The 6743-nt window shown below is 33.2% G+C and overlaps 1 long non-coding RNA gene across 1 annotated transcript; it reads right to left on the bottom strand.

Moving 5' to 3' along the window:
- Positions 1-4254: 4254 nt before the first annotated feature.
- Positions 4255-6443, bottom strand: LOC111694752 (uncharacterized). The gene is made up of 2 exons (XR_002763703.1): positions 5910-6443; positions 4255-5819 (listed from the first exon to the last, which is right to left on the bottom strand). It is a non-coding gene; the product is annotated as an uncharacterized LOC111694752 (long non-coding RNA).
- Positions 6444-6743: the final 300 nt, after the last annotated feature.

The following is a 6743-nucleotide window of genomic DNA, read 5'->3' as shown; positions in this document are numbered from 1 at the left end:
ATTTATGTTATCCGTTAATAAAAGATTCCCATGAAGGATTCATTAGAAATCCTTTCTAATCCTCATCTGTCCATAGAGGGGGGGAAGGCAGGTGGTCATTGAGCCACAACTTTTTTCTTCCGTGCCACATTGTTAAAATCGCTATTTGATTGCAATTTATTTATCATTTATAAAGGTTAAAATTGCCGGGAGACATTTTTGTTTTTTGCACGAAAAGCCGAATAGTTGTGGCTCATGGCCGCCTATCTTCCCCCGCTCATCCACAGGGGGTTTGAACAAGTAAATTTTCCGGTATTATTGCATTGCTGCTTAGTGCTTAGAAACGAATACAAAAATTTCTTTTGGCTTCCAATCAACTAAGAATTGTAAACAAGCTTAACAATTTTTCTTCGAAAAATGCAAATCTCCTACACATAATCTAATATTAGATAAATTGAGAGGGAGAAAAATCGATAATTCTCATAAAATATGCTGGATTGTGTAGAAATGCTCTGACGACGTATTAAACTAGTTATTTTTACAATTTCATTGGAAATCTAAAATTTTAAACCATTTGGATCATAATCCTTCAGGATTTTTATAGGGTTTCTGAGAACCGTGGGAATTAAGTCGTTCATTATTATCCCGAATAGTTAATGATTTTGATACAGTTTGATGCGACTCCTGTCAGTTTTAAAGGTTAGAATAGTTAGAAACTTGAACACTGTGTTTATTATTACGAACAGAATCTTATTGTCTTTATAAAATTTGTTAGATATACCTAATATTCTGTTAATCTTTTCGGGCAAAATGTTATCAAGTTGTCCAAGGGACACCCTGTATTCTAATTCTACTTACAGGGATACCCACAATGGATGAGCTACTATAAACAAGACTTGAAACTCTTAAGATATGACGATCCGAAAGTTAAATGAAGTATTCTGCCTAGAATATGTTCTTAAACGCCTATTTATTTATTTGCTCAGAAAACACGGTTACAGTTGCAGGATTTTATGAATATTAGGAAACAGACGGTATAAATTTCGTATTCTCTGAACTCTAATCCTTTGTGGGTAACCCTGGATACCAAAGAAGAGTTCATCTTCAAAATATTTAGACCTCAAGATACTTTCCTTCCTCTCTAAATTCTGAGCAGCAACGAGAATATTATCAGTTAACTCTTAATAACATCAAGTTCTATGAATGGTATTTAGGGATTTAATAAAATATTTTAGTATTTAAGAATCAAGGATGCTGTATTATAGTTAAAATGTAATTATGTACTTGTACAGTCTGTATAAGCTTTAGTATGTATTTATGAGAATCAACATGAAGTGGTAATTAATCCTTTTCAGGTTTCAGCACGTGACTTTAGAGTTAGAACGTTCCGCTAACGAAACGGAAGTTTTTAAACATTTACGATATAGTCCGTAACCGAACAGATGTGTTTTAAGATAAAGGCGACTTTCGTTCTTTTTTTCCAGCTTAAAATTGCATAAAACTTGCAGTAAAGAAAATTTGACAAAATAACGAATGTCTACCTGCATTTTGTAACTCTTTTACTATATTTTAACTGTTGAATGATTAAATATTACCGTTGTATCTTTTGCTTTTCTATATTTAATTCATATAATGCGATTAATAATTATGAAAGACTGAACAATTCTTATTTATTAAGGTTTTTTTTCATGGTAAACATGTAAAGAAGTATGAGTGGAAAAGATACATCTTTTCAAAACTACACAAATACTAATAACCATATCTTTTTTATATTATTAATCAATAGCAATGTAATGTTGCCGTTTTTTTTTTGGGAAAAGAAAAAGAAAGACCATTTTTGGACTAATACAGACTTTTGAAGTCAAAAGTTTTGTTTGATGAGACTTTACTCTTGAGAAATAGATTTTAAACTTCTTTAAACAAATTGAAACAAACGTTTTCTTAAATTCAAAGGTTTCAGGTCTGGCCTATTATTCCATGGCCTGCTGTATTCGGCTCAATCCAAAACAGTACTTATGAAACCCCACCCCCTACCAGCAAGTTCCCAACAACAAAAATTTCTTATATTGGTTAGGTTAAGACATTTCAGAGCCAAGCGCTGCAGTTACGTCGACTGACTGCGCCCAGTGCATGGCGTACTAAGAATTTTTTTCTTCTTCTTTCTGAGGGTTGAGGTCAGCAGACATTAGGGCCAACAAAACAAAACAATAGATTTCACTTATCCGTGGGGAAGCTGAGCCTTGTCTCCATAGACCCCCCCCCCCCCTCTTAGTAAGCCTTTGGCTTCAACATTCTTAATTCATGTTAAAACGTATTTATTAATTAATTACTTTGCGTTGGGGACAGTGAAACTGGATATTATTTTCAAGTTTGTGAATTGTGAATATATATTTATTAATAATGTTATTTTCAAGTTTGTACGGTCAATTTTAAAAAATATAATAATTTAAACTATGTGTTAACAGGAAAAAAAATAAAGCGTGCAACTTTATTTCTGGAGAAAGCAATAATATCAAATAATTGATATTCAAGTAATCTTTAGGTTTGTAACATTGTAACCATGGCCCAATTTAATGGATTCGTGAGGTTGCTAAACCGCCGGCGCTTGTTCAAATCCTTTGTTTACTTTAACTTTGAATCGGTGATTTGAACCGGCTGCGGCGGTATATAGTTCAGTGACCGAGCTCAAATTCATTAAATTTGATTCCCTGCTTCTTACAAATTTCTCAGTGTTATTATCAGAACAGTTGATAATTGATAATATCTTCGTTTAAAGGTAAATGATAAATTATACATTTTTCAAAAGCCTTTGCCACGGCGAATATAAATTTTTTAAAAAGCATTTTTTTCAAAAACTAAATTTGTTTTCAAGGAAAACTGAAAATGTGCAAATTTTCTTTAAAGGCATCTTTGCAAAATATTTTGCAAAATTGTGCAGACTGCTTATTGATCAAGGAGATCAAGCCTTTCCGATGATCTATGAAAAGTTGAAATCCAATGACCTCAAGTAAGCCTAGATTTAGATTTAGTCGGGTAAAGGTAAAATGAGGCATTCAGGCAGCTACACCTGAGGACTCAGGTAGTAGGATAAAAGCCCCGCTTTGAGTTAAGTCCAGTTAGAAAATTCAAAATTTGAATACCCTCAGACCAACACCTTTTGAGTTATCTCCAAAAAAAAACATAAGGGAGAAAGTCCTTAGGACCGAGGCCCCCCCCCCCCCTCCCCAGCCGGATTAGGGTTAAAATTCATATCAGGGAAGACGCAGCAATTTTCTTATAACATTTTATTTATACACACAGTATTTATGAGGCCTTGGCAATTCACCGTTATCGGTGACATCTGTAAATTTTGTATGCCTTAAATAACCTGCATTTAACTACAGATAGATAAAAACATCTTATCAAGTCACTGATTATAGAGGCGAGAGTGACGTCATACTAGGTTTTTATCTATCCTAGGAGACGACATTTTCCGTATATTGGAGGGAATCAAGAGGAACCAACCTTATTATACAACCTTTGATGTACATATATACATGTTAAGCAATCAAATAGAAAATTAATCTGTTTTTAAATTATCAGACATATATATTATTATATAGCGTTGTTCAAAGAATTTTGAGACGTGAAACATTATGTTAAGATTTAATGCAAGGAAAGTTATTTCAGAGGTGTACTGTCACTGGGCGGTAATGTAAACACAAGACGGATGTCGAAGCCTGACATGGGAACCATTTTTCACATATATCAATAAAATATTCTGGTCATATGGAACTATTATGTGAATTATCAAAATTATCAAAATTCAATGCTTTTAACCTCCTCGGATACTAAACGAACACTGAGACATCTATTCTTGTTTACAAATTCCGCCCAGAGAGAACTGGTTTCAATATGTTTCAGAGTATACGCAAATACAATCAACTTTCCTTGCATTACATTCTTGGTGTTTAGTATAATTCTTTTTTTAATAAAAATAATATATATATTCATACATAAACGATGCCCAACTCTAGCTGGGGTTTTAACAAGTAAACAATTCCTTCATTTATATAAAAAGAAAATTCTTTAAAATCCTTTATTTTTACAGTTTTTACATATTTATTACACTTAATGTGATTACAATTTAAATTTTTACATATTAACATTTCATCATATTTGTGACATAAAAACATGGGCTTTAATATTCCAATTTAAAACTTTTCTTTAAATTTCTTTATTTTGATAGGATGCACCCCTTGTACAATATTTTGATAGGATGCACCCCTTGTACAATATTTTGATAGGATGCACCCCTTGTACAATATTTTGATAGGATGCACCCCTTGTACAATATTCCCAACCAAATGTATAATATTGAATAATAAATAACAACTGTTCTACTGCTCTAAAGTTAAGTTTAACTATTATTAGGAATCCTCTTGACATTAAATATTAAATTTTATTCTCCATGCTCGGTCATTTTCTTTAATGTGACTTTCATCTTTAGACGGGTAGGCGAATTCCGAAAATACAAACTCCGGAGAGGTAAATTCCGATACAAACTTTAGAGAGGTAAATTCCGAGAAAAAATCCGGAGAGTTAACTTCCGAAAATACAAACTCCGGAAAGGTAAATTCCGAAAAAAACATATTCCGGAGAGATAAATTTCAAAAAGACTAACTCCAGAGAGGTAAATTTCAGAAAAGACAAAATCTGGAGAGGTAAATTCAGAAAATAAACCCGGAGAGGCAAATTCAAAAAACAAACCCGGAGAGTTAAATTCAGAAAAACAAAATGCGGAGAAGTAAATTCCAAAGAAAAACAAACAAGAGAGGTGAATTCTGAATAAACAAACTCCGAAAAGGGAAAATTCAGAAGAGGTATAATCCAAATAATAAATTCCGTATAGGTACATTCCGAACAGACTAGCTCTGGAAAGGTAAATTCCGAATAAACAAACTCCGGAGAGGTAAATTCCGAAAATTCTAACTCCAGAGAGGTAAATTCTGAAAGGCAATTCTGAAATTTTCATAAAACGGCACATTTTGTCGGCTCCCTCGCCTGTCATAGCCAAAGGTCGCTGTCCCGTAGCTAGAAGTATTTTTTTATTGTAAAATTCATGCAAAAAAATTTTATTTGTGTGAAAAGCACGTCATTTAAAGCATTTTCCAGAGTTTTTGAACTAATGATTTCGTTATTTTGAGGCACCTCTAGTTGCGCGTCTGCACTTAGCCACTCTTAACCGCGGTCTTAGTATTCTGAAGGTCAAGCGGCCAATGACCATAAATTATGAGAAGAATATATATATAAATATCTTCCGGAATTTGTTTACTGCGGATTTTTCGTTTCAGGAACTATTGTACCAGAATTTGTCTTTCCGAAACCGTTATATTTAATGTAGATACATGAACATTTTCAACGTTAATAAAAACATGAAATACAATTATTTTGAATGGAAAACTGCCTGATATAAAGTTGAGCCTGATAAAGGGTGAAATAACTGATATCACATTTCAAAGTTGTTTCTTAATGGGTTAAGCTCATATCAATATAAAGAGATCAACATTTTTAAACACAACATATAAGTTTCAACACAAAGAATAGAAACATTATTATATACTAGCTTGAGAATCCATCCTTACCCAGGGTTCATGAGCTATAATCGGACATCAAAACAGACAAACAGAGCTTACTACTTTGTATATAGTGACTGATGAAACTCATTATTTAAGGGATGGGTACACTAAGGGATATGAAGACGACTTCGTTTAGGTCAGAAAATGATCTGTTCTTTTTATATGTCTATTAAGGGATCATAAAACATGAAGCAAGTTCCAGTTCTTAAGCTAAAAATATACCTAGTTCCTGTCCCTGATATAGAAATATATTTAGTTCCTGTCCCTGATCCATAAATATATCTAATTCATGTCCCTGAGCTAGGAATATACCTAGTTCCTGTCCCTGATATAGAAATATATTTAGTTCCTGTCCCTGATCCATAAATATATCTAGTTCATGTCCCTGAGAGGCTGAGCTAGAAATAAATGTAGTTCCTGTTCCTGAGCTAGAAATATATTTAGTTCCTGTTCCTGAGCTAGAAATATATCTAGTTCCTGTTCCTGAACTAGAAATATATCTAGTTCCTGTCCCTGAGCTAGAAATATATCTAGTTCCTGTCCCTGAGCTAGAAATTAATATATAGTTCCTATCCCTGAGCTAGAAATATATCTAGTTCCTGTTCCTGAGCTAGAAATATATCTAGTTCCTGTCCCTGAGCTAGAAATGTGTCTCTAGATACCCGATATTATCGTGTGAAGTGTTCATCTTGTTCTCCGGGTCCCCCTCCTCAAAACAGGATCCCTTCTCCAGGTTCACTATGATATTCTCCGGTATCTCCGTTGGTCTGGGATCCCTGGTCGGAGAAACTCCGAGATGGGTATCTCTGGAATGTGCTAACAAACTGAAACAAAAGAAAAAAATTTCTTAATTTTATCAAGAGATTAGACTAAATTAGATAAGATTAGAATTGATTAGATTAGATTAGATTAGATTAGATTATATTAGATTAGATTTTGTATGATTTTGTATGGTTTTCTGCAAACTTAATACAATCACAAAACCTCGATATCAAATAATTGAAAGCCGAGCACTGCGGGCCATGACGGGTATTTGATCATAAATGTGATAATTTTAATCAAGAAAATTTTAACTAAAAGAATTTGCTTTAAACAAAACCTTTTTGAAGAAACGTATGTTTTAATTATTATAGATTATTCACCGTG

The sequence above is a fragment of the Eurytemora carolleeae genome, unplaced genomic scaffold (assembly GCF_000591075.1).
Source record: "Eurytemora carolleeae unplaced genomic scaffold, Eaff_2.0 scaffold9, whole genome shotgun sequence".
Lineage (NCBI taxonomy): Eukaryota > Metazoa > Arthropoda > Copepoda > Calanoida > Temoridae > Eurytemora > Eurytemora carolleeae.
Note: the sequence above shows the minus strand (reverse complement) of the source record. Positions and strands in the feature narration are given on the sequence as shown.